This window comes from Saccopteryx leptura, chromosome 2 (assembly GCF_036850995.1).
Source record: "Saccopteryx leptura isolate mSacLep1 chromosome 2, mSacLep1_pri_phased_curated, whole genome shotgun sequence".
Taxonomy (NCBI): domain Eukaryota; kingdom Metazoa; phylum Chordata; class Mammalia; order Chiroptera; family Emballonuridae; genus Saccopteryx; species Saccopteryx leptura.
In genome coordinates this window covers 310,558,768-310,574,990 of record NC_089504.1, presented here as the reverse complement: position 1 = coordinate 310,574,990, position 16,223 = coordinate 310,558,768, and positions in this window count along the sequence as shown.

The following is a 16,223-nucleotide window of genomic DNA, read 5'->3' as shown; positions in this document are numbered from 1 at the left end:
CCATAACTTCTTGTTCTTCTTAGAACACAGGAATGAGGTTCTAATTTGCTCCCTGAAGGCTGGATGTTTCGGCATCAGCATCCTTTCTTTCTCCCAAAGCTAAATTGACACTACTTCTCTGGACCATTGTTGGTCAAATAAGTTTGTAAATACAATATATACGTTTGCTCGCTTATAGTTTGCATTGGATGTGGGAGACAGGCTGTAAGCTGGCAAAGTCATTATAGCCTAAGGCTTAGTTTTAAGACTAAGCCTTTCCCACCCTTTTAATACTAAGATCTTTTCAAAATTAAGCTTTTCCTCACACCCTTGGCTGTTGTTGCATGATGTGGGGTGGTGCACTCTCATGAGGAATACCATTATGCCTCAGATAAGTGACTTTGTATCAGAGACTTCCTTGTTTGTATATTGGATTAAAGGTTTTGATTTCTACACTAAAAAGGAGAGCAGAGAAAGGCCACATGGAGGAGAGGAGAAGCAGCCAAGATGGCAGAGTGCTGAAGGAGAAGCCAGTTTATGCAGTTTGTGCAGAGAGAAGGAGATGGGGAACAGAGGTGAATAAGGCTGATGAGGTAGAAACCTTTGATTCTAGGAAACTCGGATAAGTCAGTGGCTTTGGGAGCCCTGAATGGAAAGGGAAGTGTTTTCCCACTGTGTGTATTTCTTGCCCACCGGGTGCAAGCTAGGATTAAAGCTAATGGCCCACCAGTTCTTGGCTCCGTTGTTTCATTACCATCTGTCTGAATCAAATGCAAACCTGCATGGGCCAGGCGGCTGTGATGGTGGCCATGGCTACTGGCTTTACAACCATTCATTCTACCTGTCTTCTCTTGTTTACACCACACTTCTGTGGATTTTGTCTTCCACGGGTCATTAGTATTTCTAAACTGCATCAATATCTGTAGTTTTCCCTCTTATTTTACATCACTTAATTTTTGATATTTTATTCTCATATTCTCTCTCTTCCCACCACACGCAAGCATACAGTAAAAATACCTTTACCTGATACTTCACCTGTTAGAGTTCCTAATAACTATACAGTAATGTATTTTCTGCTACCCTGTGATCAGAACTTTAGAATTACAATGACCGCAATCTCTTTTATATTGTAATAATGGCTTCCATTTGTTGAGATTTGTATAAGACTTGATATAGGTGGGAGGAAATTGAGTGTCAGAGTGTTTAAGGAACTTGTCTAACATTAGGCTGCTTGTAAGTGGAAGAGGTGGGACTCATTTCAGGCCCTTTTGACTGGTAATTTTGGGAAGGGTGGGGCAATCCCTGTGCATTCTGCCCCATCTTGACACTGCAATCCCTAGCTGTCCTGGGCCTAATCCATCCCACTCAGCTGTCTCCCCAGGGCACCCTCCCCATCATCAAAACTCCCATCCTTCCTTTAGGATGTCGGATAAAAGCAACTTGCTTTATTTTTAGACCCTAAGTACAAAGCATACCCATATGTAGAATTAATTCTAGAGTCATGTTAGAAAATGTTTATAAATGGTCAGTATTTGCCCTTGACCAACAAAGTTGAAATGTGAACATGACCTTCCCAAACTTCCAAGCCTGAAAATGAGAAAAACCTATGGACTGAAACTGATTAATCAAAATAGTTCACGCCTGCCACACTCCTTTTGGTGATTAAAAAATAGTTATTTTTCACTCAGACCAATGGAACAGAATAGAAAGTCCAGAAATAAAACCACATATATATAGTCAAATAATTTTTGATAAAGGGGCCAACAACACACAATGGAGAAAAGAAAGCCTCTTCAATAAATGGTGCTGGGAAAACTGGAGAGCCACATGCAAAAGAATGAAACTGGACTACAGTCTCTCCCCCTGTACAAAAATTAACTCAAAATGGATCAAAGATCTAAACATAAGACCTGAAACAATTAAGTACATAGAAGAAGACATAGGTACTCAACTCAGGGACCTGGGTTTTAAAGAGCATTTTATGAATTTGACTCCAATGGCAAGAGAAGTGAAGGCAAAAATTAATGAATGGGACTACATCAGACTAAGAAGTTTTTGCTCAGCAAGAGAAACTGATAACAAAATAAACAGAAAGCCAACTAAATGGGAAATGATTTTTTCAAACGACAGCTCAGATAAGGGCCTAATATCCAAAATATACAAAGAACTCATAAAACTCAACAACAAACAAACAAACAATCCAATAAAAAAATGGGAAGAGGATATGAATAGACACTTCTCCCAGGAAGAAATACAAATGGCCAACAGATATATGAAAAGATGCTCATCTTCTTTAGCTATTAGAGAAATGCAAATCAAAACGGCAATGAGATACCACCTCACACCTGTTTGATTAGCTGTTATTAGCAAGTCAGGTAACAGCAAATGTTGGAGAGGCTGTGGAGAAAAAGGAACCCTCATACACTGTTGGTGGGAATGTAAAGTAGTACAACCATTATGGAAGAAAGTATGGTGGTTCCTCAAAAAACTGAAAATAGAACTACCTTATGACCCAGCAATCCCTCTACTGGGTATATATCCCAAAAACTCAGAAACATTGATACGTAAAGACACATGCAGCCCCATGTTTATTGCAGCATTGTTCACAGTGGCCAGGACATGGAAACAACCAAAAAGCCCATCAATAGATGACTGGATAAAGAAGATGTGGCACATATACACTATGGAATACTACTCAGCCATAAGAAATGATGACATCGGAACATTTACAGCCAAATGGTGGGATCTTGATAACATGATACGAAGCGAAATAAGTAAATCAGAAAAAAACAGGAACTGTATTATTCCATACGTAGGTGGGACATAATAGTGAAACTAAGAGACATTTATAAGAGTGTGGTGGTTACGGGGGGGAGAGGGGAATGGGAGAGGGATAGGGGGTGGGGAGGGGCACAAAGAAAACAAGATGGAAGGTGACAGAGGACAATCTGACTTTGGGTGGTGGGTATGCAACATAATTGAACGACAAGATAACCTGGACTTGTTATCTTTGAATATATGTATCCTGATTTATTGATGTCACCCCATTAAAAAAATAAAATTATATAAAAATAAATAAATAAATAAATAAAATTATATGTATTTGGAAATTATTAGATAATAAATGAATAAAATGTGAAAAAATAGTTATTTTTGAAATAAATAACAACATTCAGTAAATACTCATGATCTCCTTTGAATAAGATCCAAAGATATTTTTGTTTTAGGATTTTACTGTTTTTCTAAGCTTATATTGAGGAACACAAGAGCAATGTATCCTCAAACTGCTCCTGTTACTTGACAGAATTCTACGCATCAAAAAGGCAAAAATATCTAGACTTGGGGCTGATTAGGTGTGAATTCCAGGTTGAGAACAATTAGTATTTTAATAAGGTGTCAGGTTGACTAAGGTTTTTTTATATTGATGTCAGTCTGCTCTCAAAATAACTTTTCTGCTGAATCTAGACTGTTCAGATGAATTTAATATTTATTAAAATGTTTTCTAAATGTTTTTAGCTATTCCCACCTGTTCTCCAGATAAACCTTATAATTATATTACCAATTTCTAAGAAATAGCCTCATCAGAATATTGATTGGATTTTAAATAAATGAATAAATTAATTTAGGGATAATTAACATTCTAATAGTAGTCAGTCTTGCTATCTAAGAACATGCATGTGTCTCCATCTTTGCAAAACTTAAATTTGTAGGTGGTGAGTATATTTTCTTGTTTTACCTCCCAATTTATACTAATTTTCTGCTTTCTTTAAAAAAATGTCTGCTTTTATATCTGCCATTTCATTCCTCCTATCTTCCTAAGATGTACTTTGTTCCTCCTTATTCTTGCCCCCAAATTAGAAAATTGTTTGAATCTATGAGTTTACCTATTAATGAAGCTTTGGCTGCCTTCCATTACACTTCATGGCTTAATATCTGACCTGTATTATTTTACCCTTGTTTTGTAATTACAGTTTGCTATTCTGTTTGATTCAATAGTATCTTAAGATTTTTTTCCCATTGGTTGAGAGAGAGAAAGAGAAAGAGATAGTAAGGAAGAGAGAGAGAGAGAGAGAGAAGCATCAACTCATTGTTCCACTTATTTGTGCCATTTGGTTGTGCACTCATTGATGCTTCTTGTATGTGCCCTGACGAGGGATGAAAACTGCGACTTTGGTGTGCTGGGACTACACTTTATCCACTGAGCCACCTGGCCAAGGCCTAACTTAAGATTTTTCATTTCTTCTTAACTGAATGGGAGTTTAGGTTTATTTCTTCAAACTTTTATTATTTAGAGTTATAGAGAATGTGACCAAAGAGTAGTAACAATAGTAATAATACCAATAGCTAGCATGTATTGAGTGTTTATTACGTGCAAACTACTATAATAAATTCTGTAAAAACTCCTTGACTCCTCATATCACCTAGAGAAGATAGCTGTCAATAACATTCATAGTTTACAGATGAAGAAACCAAAGTCAGTAAACCAGAATGTGACCTCAAAGTTTCTGCGCTGTGTTTTGAATTCTCATGATAATTACCAATCATTTGAATTTATTGGGGTTGCTATCAGGGCCTAGTATTTATGATCAGCTTTGGTAATGGGGTCTAGATGCGTGGGAGGAGCTCTGTTTATGGTTACCAACACTGAAGTAGGTCTGTTAATGACCATCGCCTGTGTCCTTACTCAGATTGCAGACCATATCGAAGACTGAGACGTTTGTTAGTCTCCATGACTGTGTCTCCCTCTATGTCTCCCTATTGTGCCTGGAACAACTAAGGCTTTTAGATTTAATAGAGATCTGTTCCATCTTTGAGCCTCTTTGCCATTGTTTCGATTCTGTTCTTGATTGCCTCTTAAAGTGAATTTTAAAGATCCCTTAAAAAATAGTTTTTTGGTTTTTTTTTTTTGTATTTTTTTGAAGTTAGAAACAGGGAGGCAGTCAGACAGACTCCCACATGTGCCCGACCAGGATCCACCTGGCATGCCCACCAGGGGGTGATGCTCTGCCCATCTGGGGCATTGCTCTGTTGCAACCAGAGCCATTCTAGCACCTGAGGCAGAGGCCATGGAGCCATTCTCAGCGCCCGGGCCAACTTTGCTCCAATGGAGCCTTGGCTGCGGGAGGGGAAGAGAGAGACAGAGAGGAAGGAGAGGGGGAGGGGTGGAGAAGCAGATGGGTGCTTCTCCTGTGTGCCCTGGCCGGGAATCGAACCTGGGACTCCTGCACGCCAGGCCGATGCTCTACCACTGAGCCAACCGGCCAGGGCAAAAAATGTTTTTAAATAATATTGTGCCTTTTATTTTCCTGCAAGCCTTTCTTATCTTCACTCTCTCCAGGTTCATCTTACCTTGTTGCCTTTTCGTCTCAGCTGCTTTTCTCTTTACTTTATTATTTTTTTAATGTTTAAATGACTTTAGTGAGGGAGGGAGGGAAGGAGGGAGGGAGGGAGGGAGGGAGGGAGGGAGGAAGAGAAAGAGAGAGAGAGAGAGAGACAGACAGACAGACAGGAACATCGATCTGTTCCTGTATGTGCCCTGGCCGGGGATTGAATCAGCAACCTCTCTGCTTTGGGATAATGTTCTGACCATCGAGGGCTACTTTATTGTTTTTGTAGGGCCCATGCCTTCTCACACACAACTAATAATATCAACTCACCCTCTAACATTCCTTCTGGTTCCAATGATCTGCCCTCCCTACCAGCCATGAAAATTATAGCCCTCTTTCTCCCATGTTTTCTCTTCTTTTTTGCTGTTTATCCCAAACTTGGTGCCTGCTAAAAGACAGGCCAGGCGAGTATCCTTGACCTTCCCTTCTGCCCTTTTCAACTCTGGACTCTGAACCAGTGTGCATAACCTTGACCCTGATTCCTACAACTATCAGGATTGTTAGATTCAGTTTGGCTGAACAGAGCTGGGACCCCTGCTTCCCCCCACTGCTTGACTTTCGGATAGTCCGGTGTAAGCTGTAAAAGACAGTCTACACCCGCATAGCGAAGAGAGTTCTTCTCATCCCCACCTTGGCTTCCAACAGTATTTCTCAACTGTGGATCTAAAAATCTTATGAGCTTTGTTGAAAATTTTAAAATTCTGTACCCCTACTTTTATAAGAATCCAAAACATTTATTATTATTATAAAGATTAATCTCTGTTTCAGTGGTAATTTGCAATTGAAAGATATTTGCATTGAACCAGATTTTGGTTTTTTTTTTTTAAAGTCACAGTTCTTAAAGATGTCATCAGTCATTATTAACATAATTAGCAAGATGGGATTAGGTAATAGTATTGTGTCAGTGTTTTATTTCCTGATTTTGATAAATGTTTATTGTTTTAAAAAGAAAAAAGTTCTTGTTCTTAGGGAATAGACACTAGAGTATTTAATAGCAGCAAACTACTCAAACAATTTAATGAATTTGTGTGTATGTGTGTGTGTGTGTGTGTGTGTGTGTGTGTAGGTAGGTAGGTTAGTAGATAGTGGAGAAAATGGGGCAAAATGTCACCAATTGTTAACAATTGGTGAGTCTGGGTAAAGGTTATATGGGAGGGTTTTTTGTATTTCTTGCAATTTTTGTAACTGTAAAATGATATCAAAATGAAAAGTTATTTTTTTAATGCATGACTTTCATGGGCCTTGTTCATGCAGTGTTCCTGCGTATACAATTTCTTTTTCATTTAAAAGTCATTCATGTTGAGAAACATCAATAAATCCTCCACTGCCCCACTGGGTTGATCATTGGATAGACCAGTTTTAGAAACCACAACTATTTTACTTTACTGCTTGGAATGTTCCGCTGGCTCCGCACACCGTGCTCCAGACGCCTTGTCTGGCCTACAGGACCCTCTGCGATGTCGCCCTTGCCAAGGCCCAGCTGTGGCTACTCCCCAGCTTTTACTTGAAAACACTAGCTACTTGCGGCTTCCTGGGAGCACTCTAGGGTTTCCCTCGTCCCTGACTCTGGCCAGGTCATTCACTTTGTGCCACTCCCAAACGCACCCTTTCTCTAACTGAATAACTGTTCATCATTTGTTAAAACCCAAATCAGATAGTTCCTCTTCCAGGAAGCCTTCCTTGAATCCTTCTAGGCCAAGTGTGTCCACTCTGAGCTCCCATAGCCCTCCATCATAGTCCTCTGTGTCTCCACCAGAGTGTGAGCTCTAAAAAGGCACAGAAGTGTGTCCCTCTCTCTGTGTCCTGCACGCTTAGCATAGCGACCAGGAACAGAGAGGACATTAGGGGACCTGAGGAGTAGAGAAGCTTAGCAGATGGCTCTATAGCTGGGCTCTACAGTGTAGAGGAAGAGACCATGACTGCTTTGTTGATGGTTGAGTTGAAAAGCTTCTAAAGAATTCACCTCATATAAATGTCTTTCATACTCCTTTCCCACAGTGCTTCAAATTTCCACTCTGGTGTTCTTTGTAAGAAGTACTGTTCTAGAAGGATAAAGTTTAACGACTCTTACGTTATGTGGTATGAATAACCTATTAGCATGCCTTGTTATTATAGCACAGATAATTATCATTAATGAGTATGCTATATACTTGTAGAGTGCTTTATGACTTACAAATGATGTAAGTTACTAGAGGGTCACAACCGTCTTTACATATAAATATTTTTTCAGCCCAGCAGAGTTTCTTAACATAGTAAGTGCTCAATAAAAGTATGCTGAATAAATAAATGAAAAAACAAATTTCACACAACGTATCTCTTAAAATGCTCACATAAAAAATTCAAATACCAAAGAGACCCTCACTACAAACCTTCCTGAAGTCATTTACCTGAAAGGACGGGCTGGTTGGAGTTAGACAGGAGACAACCCGAGATGCCACACTTATCTCATGGGTAGGCATGTTCACTCACAAGTGAAGACTGGCAAGAAGAAACCCTTTTTTTTTTTTTTTTTTTTTTAATACAGGGACAGAGATAGAGTCAGAGAGAGGGATAGATAGGGACAGACAGACAGGAATGGAGAGAGATGAGAAGCATCAATCATCAGTTTTTAGTTGTGACACCTTAGTTGTTCATTGATTGCTTTCTCATATATGCCTTGACTGTGGGCCTTCAGCAGACTGAGTAACCTCTTGCTCGAGCCAGCAACCTTGGGTCCAAGCTGGTGAGCTTTTCTCAAGCCAGATGAGCCCGCACTCAAGCTGGCAACTTTGGGGTCTCAAACCTGGGTCCTCCGCATCCCAGTCCGACGCTCTATCCACTGCGCCACTGCCTGGTCAGGCAGAAACCCTTTTTTTTAAACAACAACAACACCTGATTTTAGAGAGACAGAGGGTGGAAGGGAGAGAGAGGGAAACATTCCTTTGTTGTTCCACAGTTAGTCACGCACTCATTGGTTGCTTCCCTATGTGCCCTGACCTAGGATCAAACCTATAACCTGTTGTATCGGGATGACACTCTAACCAACTGAGCTACCCAGCCAGGGCCAAGAATAAACTTTGTGAAGAGGAAGGCCAATGATGGATTTACCTGAGCCCAACATAGGTGCTAAGATAACTTCTGAATCCTGCCGATTCAGCAAGGGGTTAATGGAAGCTTTCAAGCAGGCTAGATAATTAACAGGATTAAATCTCTACCTGTCAATTAAGCCAATATATCTGGGTATAATGCTATTTAATTCTGTACCAGGAACAGCGCAATAAATCAAAGTTTACAGATGTCTTCAGCAAGCCTTTGATGGATGAAACACTGTAACTCCGAGGTGCATAGAAAATCTCAAATAAGATAACCTCCCCTGTGATTAATATAGCTGTCTGCATTGGCATTGGCTCCAGAAGGTTCTAATCCAAACATGTTTAACATCACATACTTTATTGTGACAGATTCAGACACCTGAACTAACTAACCAGGCAAATGGTGCTTAATTATACTGACTCATTATGGACCTCCGCAATAAAGCCAGGACACAGAATTATGTGTTAATTCCCATCCAACAGCGATTTTCAACCTTTTGCATCTTGTGGCACACATAAACTAATTACTAAAATTCTGTGGCACACCAGAAAATATGTTTGTTTGTTTTTTTTGCCAACCTGGCCAAAGAAATAGGTATAATTTTGGTGCAGTTGCACCAAATGGCTATTGTTGTGTTGGAGGTTGACATTTTTTTTTAAATTTGGCAATCTAAGGGAAAAAAGGGCAGCCAAGTATTCAAAGCACAGGGTAGCAGTACAATTTGATTCTTCTAAGGGGAACTTCCCTTCTCTCAAGTGGCCCCTTGTTCAATGGTGCTTGCCCACAGGCCTCGTTCAGACTGACTGGCCAAAAAATGCATATTACTGATCATAAGGGGAAAGAGGCGTGTGAACAGGAATGTCTCTGTGAACATTTCCCCGATTAAAAGACAAAAAGAATTGGAGTTCAAGTATATATGCATGACTGGAACTCTTGTTTAAGAGCCTAAACCAAATGCTCATCAACCTTCCGTATTTATTCCGATAATGTGATTCCAAATGTGTGGCCTTCTGAACAGGTGGACAGATTTGAGTTAGCAGAGGTGGGCTAGAAACTCGCAGGTCCGAAATTCACCTCCCAGTCTTGTTTCTGAGCTGACATTCCTCAGGGATGTCTCTCTGTCTCGCGGGAGTGTCAGAACATGCACCATGAGTGCAGATTTTCCCAGTAAGATCAAGATGTTTGATTCCATCTGTGCTAATGTCGCAGGGTAACTGGAGCGGGCCTCAGTCATTGCTTGCTGATTGACTGAAGGATCGATTAAGTGTGCCAAATGTTGTGTAAAGATGGTGTGGGACAGAAATGAAGCATAACAACAGTCTCCACTCTCAAGGCACACCTCATTTATTTGGGGAGAGCAGTTTACCCCCTACCAAGGATCTCAGTTCCGGTGCTGACTATACATAAATAAGGTTGCAGTGAGGAGAGAGACGTGTGTGGGCTGCAGGTAGTTAAGAAAGCTTTCGTGCAGAAGGTGAGTTTGAGATGAACTTTAAAGAGAGGGAAGGACTGGGAGTAGGACGTTTGAGATGGGAGAAACAACACATAAGTATAGAAGCAGTAATTGATGGATTGCGGGAGGAAGGCGTCTAGAGAGCAGCTTAAAGAGCGTGGGTTGCGTATGGCTGGATGGAATTGGTGGGATAAAACCGTGTCAGGGGAGCCTGACCAGGCGGTGGCGCAGTGGATAGAGCATTGGACTGGGATGCAGAGGACCCAGGTTTGAGACCCCGAGGTCGCCAGATTGAGCGCGGGATCATCTGGTTTGAGCAAAAAGCCCACCAGCTTGAACCCAAGGTTGCTGACTCAAGCAAGGGGTTACTAGGTCTGCCGAAGGCCTGTGGTCAAGGCACATATGAGAAAGCAATCAATGAGCAGCTAAGGTGTTGCAAGGCGCAATGAAAAACTAATGATTGATGCTTCTCATCTCTCTCTGTTCCTGTCTGTCTGTCCCTGTCTATTCCTCCCTCTCTCTGAAAAAAAACAAACAAAAAACAAACAAACAAAAAAACATGTCAGGGGAAACACCCAGAGAATTCTCCATCTAAAGCCAGTGGCTAGAGGGGAAACAGTTAACTTAACTGGATAAAGATGAGACAACATGTGAAGGGGGATTTAAGAACCTTAATCTAGCAGCAATGTGCAGAGTGGATTGGAGAAAGACAAGGTGAGCTAGAGCTTATTGCAAAATCTAGGAACAAAAGCATAAGCATCTTGACTGTGGTTGTGATAGCAGAATTAAGACAAAGGGAATCAATGAGGGAGACTCAAAGGAAATAAATAACCCAGAATGTCTGTATCTATAAGGATAATGTCTGTGATAGATTCCCCAGCATTCCTTCTCCCTAACACTCATCATTTTATGCCTGGATAAATGGTTCTAAACCAATCATGATAATTGTATCCTTCTAACCAGTGATGGCTTTGGGACTGGGCACATGACCACCTCTGGCCAATGAGAACTAACATCTGGGAAATGTATGTATGTATGTATGTATTTATTTATTTATTTATTTATTTAGTGGTAGAGACAGAGAGAGTCAGAGAGAGGGACAGATAGGGACAGACAGACAGGAAGGGAGAGAGATAAGAAACATCAATTCTTTGTTGCAGCTCCTTAGTTGTTCATTGATTGATTTCTCATATGTGCCTTGACCAGGGGGCTAAAGGAGACCGAGTGACTCCTTGCTCGAGCCAGCAACCTTGGGCTCAAGCGGGTGAGCCTTGCTCAAACCAGATGAGCCCGCACTCAAGCTGGCGACCTCAAGGTCTCAAACCTGGGTTCTCCACATCCCAGTCCGACACTCTATCCACTGCACCACCGCCTGGTCAGGCTGTTTCTTCTCTTTAAGTAGCAACCCAGAATGAGACAATGTCTCTTCTTCCTCGGACATGGTCCCATGAGGGTGTGATGTCTGAACTACCGCACTATTTTGCTATCAACTTGGAAAATAATCTAAGTCCTTGGTGGCATAATTGAGTTGCTGAATGAGTGAACCTAAACTCCTCAAAGTCCCTAGACCTCTAATAATGTGAGATAATTCATGGCCTTATTGCTTAAACGAGTTTGGGTTGGGATATTTGCTACTTAGAGCCAAAAGTATTCTAACTGGTGCCTGATCCTATCTTCTTGAGCTGAGGCTAGAAAACCTTGGTAACATACTATGTTAGGAAATGGTAGGAAAAAGGGGGGAATATGATTTAAAAATACAACACAATTGAAAGTAAGCCTTGTCTTATTTCATGAAGGTGACTGAGATCTTAACTTTAATAACTGTGATTCCCACTTATTCTGAGAGCTCACAATAGGTACACCATCTGAAAACACACACTGTACCAATTAGAAGAAACTACATAATGGCACAGTAACAACACGAATATCTCAGAGGCTTAACAATAAGCATTTACTTCTCACTACACAAAGTCCATGTTGGATCTAGAAAACTCTCCAGACTGCTGTCCTCCGTGTGGGGCCTCAGTGGTGCCACATACTTTGCTCTTGTGACTCTATCTCATCACAGGCTTCCATGATTCCCATGGCAGGAGAAGAGAGGACTGGAGGTTTTCACCCAGCAAATAAACATTTAGCCTTGATATAATACCCCTTTTAGCCCATTGGTCAGCTCTGGTCACATGGTCTGTCTAAAGAGAATGAGGACTATAATTCATCCAGGTGCCCCAAAGAAGAAGAGAACTATATATGGATGAGTTCTGGAGTGTCTGTCACATACTGACATGTGATGCATGCACCCAACATGCTCTTTAAACTGTTGAGCTCTGAAGGCCATTACCCAGCCATGCTGGTTAGAGTTGGAAGTAAACTTCAAGACCTTTCATTGGGAATCAGACCACTCCCATAGTGACTCTTGTCAGGATGGACTTTCAAAGAGCTGCTTTCAGTTATTAAGTCTCCTAGCTTGAACAATTGTTCACCTTGACCCCCGTCTTCCCTGTGACTCCTGATTTCCTGCAAGGAAAATAGAATAAGGAGAACAGTCAAGATAAGATGAAATTGGGTCTACCTTGAGTGGGACAGATATTGGGAATAATATATTCCAGGAAATCAGACACCAGGGACACCGCAGGGGAAATGTCCTCCTAGTCTAGAGCAGACACTGCTCCAGGCGGTCCCATCGACAAACTGTGAAGTTTGGTCAGTTGCTTTGCGAACGGACAGAATCCAGTGTAGTAGATTTTCCCCAAATTTCTCAGTACTGGGAGCCAAGGAGCTGTTCAGGAAAAGTCACCCTCCAGTCCGATGGGCTCCCTACCAGCACGAGAGCTTCTCCAAGCATATTCTTGAGGCTTAGCCTGAGGAACAGATCTCAAAACACCATTTCTCCTCGATACTCATTAGCATCCCGTTTCACTGAAATGTTTGCCTTTCCCTGGCAATCTTTCTTTTAGATAGTTAATAAAAATATAAAATAATATCAGTTCTTGCTGGGATTTGGAAGATTTTGCTATACTGCTCACAAAAATTAGGGGCTATTTTATCACTTCATATTCGTTTTGAAATACTCCCTAGTTTTTGTAAGCAGTATACTCACATTTCTAGAGTTCAAGGGGCATACTGGTCAGATGTGTGTGTGAACGAGCAGCACAGGGGAGATAAGAGGGGTTTCTCTGCCCTCCTCCCTACCATCTTTCCACCTCTGACCGCTCTCTGCTCCTCCTTCCCCAGGATTGATTGTTCAGGGTATCGGACCTTCACTGAGCTGCATGTTAGCAGAGGTCGGGATATCTGCATCTAGAGCTGGTAACCTGAGCTCCACTCTCTCTCCTCCTGATTCTTGGGGGCTTCACCAACCATCAATAAAGTGCAAAGATCTAAAGAAAAAGAGGGCGACCTTGACCTCTTCTGCTGCTGCAAGTGGCTAGCCTTGACACAGTCTCTACAGTTCAGGAATTAGAAACTTCCTGAAATGAACTCTAAAAGGCATTTGTCTATTCTTTGTTTAAGGAAAGCTTATCTGCTGGATATGTTGCAAGGATCTAATATAGTACCTGCCACTTAATAGATGCTCACTAAACATTTTTGAAAAAAATATATAGCTGGGTAGATTAATTGGATTTGCATCTGATAATTTTTTTCTCATAATTAAAACAGGCTTTTGAAGCAATGCCAACTGGCTTTGTGGTCTTGGCAAGCCATTGAACCTCTCTGATATCAGTTTTCTCATCTGTAAAATGGAAATTATGATATAAGAATGATTGTACCCCACAGTATTGTTGGGAGGGCCAAATGAGATAAAGTATATTAAATTCCTGATAATTGTCATAATAATTCTATAATAATTGTGATAAACCTTAAGCATTCTCTCTGTACCCACTTTCCATAATTAATGGTTTCAGCTGGAGCACTTTTTCTGGTTACTCATTTCAATGTTCCTAATAATAGCAGAGCACTAGAGCCGTATCAGAAATTGTCATTTGTCCCCATGCTCTTTGTCATTAGAATTTCAGTTCTGTTGTCAGTCATCTGATAAATCAAGTCAGCTATATTTCCCAGTCTTATTATTATTATTATTATTATTATTATTATTATTATTATTAAGTGAGAGGGACGCAGAGAGACAGATTCCCACATGCACCACAACCAGGATCTACCCGGCAAGTTCCCCACTTGTGTTGCTCTGCCCATCTGGGGCCCCTGTTTCGTTGCTCAGCAACCAAGTTATTTCAGCACCTGAGGTGCAGCCATTGAGCCAACCTCAGTGCCCGGGGCCAATGCTCCAACTGAGCCATGGCTGCAGGAGCGGAGGAAAAGAGAGAGAGAGAGAGAGAGAGAGAGAGAAGCGGGGGTGGGGGAGAAGCGATGGGCGTTTCTCCTGTGTGTGCTGACTGGGAATTAAACCTGGAACATCCACACACCATACTGATGCTCTACCACTGAGCCAACTGGCCAGGGCTAAACCTATGTACTTTTATTGATTGATGTCACCCTGTTAACTTTGATTTTCAAATAAATTTCAAAAAAAGGTAGCATACTTTATAAAATGTTCTAATCCTTGTCTTTATCACCTAACAATATATCCTAGGGCTCTTCCATAATAGAATATTCAGGGTTTCTGGATTTATTATTTTTTTTTTGTAACAGCTGCATGGGATTCTGCTGTGTGGATGTACCTTGGTTTATTTAACCAACATGCTATTGTAAAGACTTATGCCATTTCCAATCTTCTGCTATTACAAACAATATTATGATAAATAATTTTGTATTTAAGTAATTTGTGTGTGTACAGATAATCAGGAGAATAAATTCTCAGAAGTGCTTTTGCTGGCCCAAAGGGCAAATGTACTTATCATTTTGATAGATACCGCCAACTTGGTCTTTATATGAATTCCACTATCCATTTCCTGCTCCCAGCAGCGATGTCTCAGAGTGTGAAACAAGCCCGTTTAAAGCAATTTAACAAAGGATAGATGAGGAGGAATAATGGAAGTAAACAGAACCACGGGTGAAGAGCATTGCACATCATAGGCTAAAATTGCATTGTTTATTAGAAATGGAAAAGTTGCATTGTTGGTTGTGCTGAGGATGGGGAGATGAGAATTACAGCCAAAGCAATTCTTAACACCACCTTCTGTAACAACAGCAGCTTGTGTGTGTGTGCCTGTGTGTGCGTGCATGGCACATCACAGCCCGCAAAGCCTCCTGTATATATTAGCTCAACTGATCTTCACAACATCCCCAAGAAGTATGTGAGGCAAATAGAATCACTAATTGTATTCCCAGAAAGGTCAAGCACTAGTCCAAGATGAACCATCTGGGTCCTGGCAGCTCTGGGATATAAGCCTCAATCTTAGGATTCCAGATGCTGGACTCTTTCTTGAAAGAGAACCTGGTTGGGTGCCAAATACCCCTCCCACCAGTAAGCAGTCCACCTCTCACTGCCACCCCCAGGCACCTTCTCATCTCTCTATTCACTCATTGCTTTTCCCACTTTCCATGCTTTAATAAGAAACAGGGCAGAGCGGACTTGAGTTTGAGTTTGATTCTCTGAGTACTAGATCCAGGGTGGGTTGTTCCAGCCGGAGTCACAACTCTGTTCCTTGTACTTTCTTCCTTCTTGTATCTCCCCTATCCCTAAGGCATGAGTCTGGATGGCCAAAACTGGGTTGCAGCCCTGCCCACATTCTGTGCTGCTGAAATCCAGGAAAAGTAATTCTCTTTTAAGAAATGTTACAGCCTGACTAGGCGGTGGTGCAGTGGAGAGAGCCTGGGATGCGGAGGACAAGGTTCGAAACCCCGAGATTGCCATCTTGAGCACGGGTTCATCTGGTTTGAGTAAAGCTCACCAGCTTGGACCCAAGGTCACTGGCTTGAGCAGGGGGTTATTCAGTCTGTTGTAGCCACACGGTCAAGGCTCATATGAGAAAGCAATCAATGAACAACTAAAGTGCCACAACAAAAAATTGATGCTTCTCATCCCTCTCCCTTCCTGTCTGTCTGTCCCTATCTATCCCTCTCACTGACTCTCTCTCTGTCTCCATCAAAATAAATAAATAAATAAATAAATAAATAAATAAATAAATAAATAAATAAAATGGCCTGACCTGTGGTGGCGCAGTGGATAAAGCGTCGACCTGGAATGCTGAGGTCACCTGTTCGAAACCCTGTGCTTGCCTGATCAAGCATATGGGAGTTGATGCTTCCAGCTCCCCCCCCTCTCTGTCTCTCTCTCCTCTCTAAAATGAATAAATAAAATTAAAAAAATATATAAATAAATAAAAGGATGGGCAGAACTCCTCCATCACTATTATGTAACACTGCTATCCTTT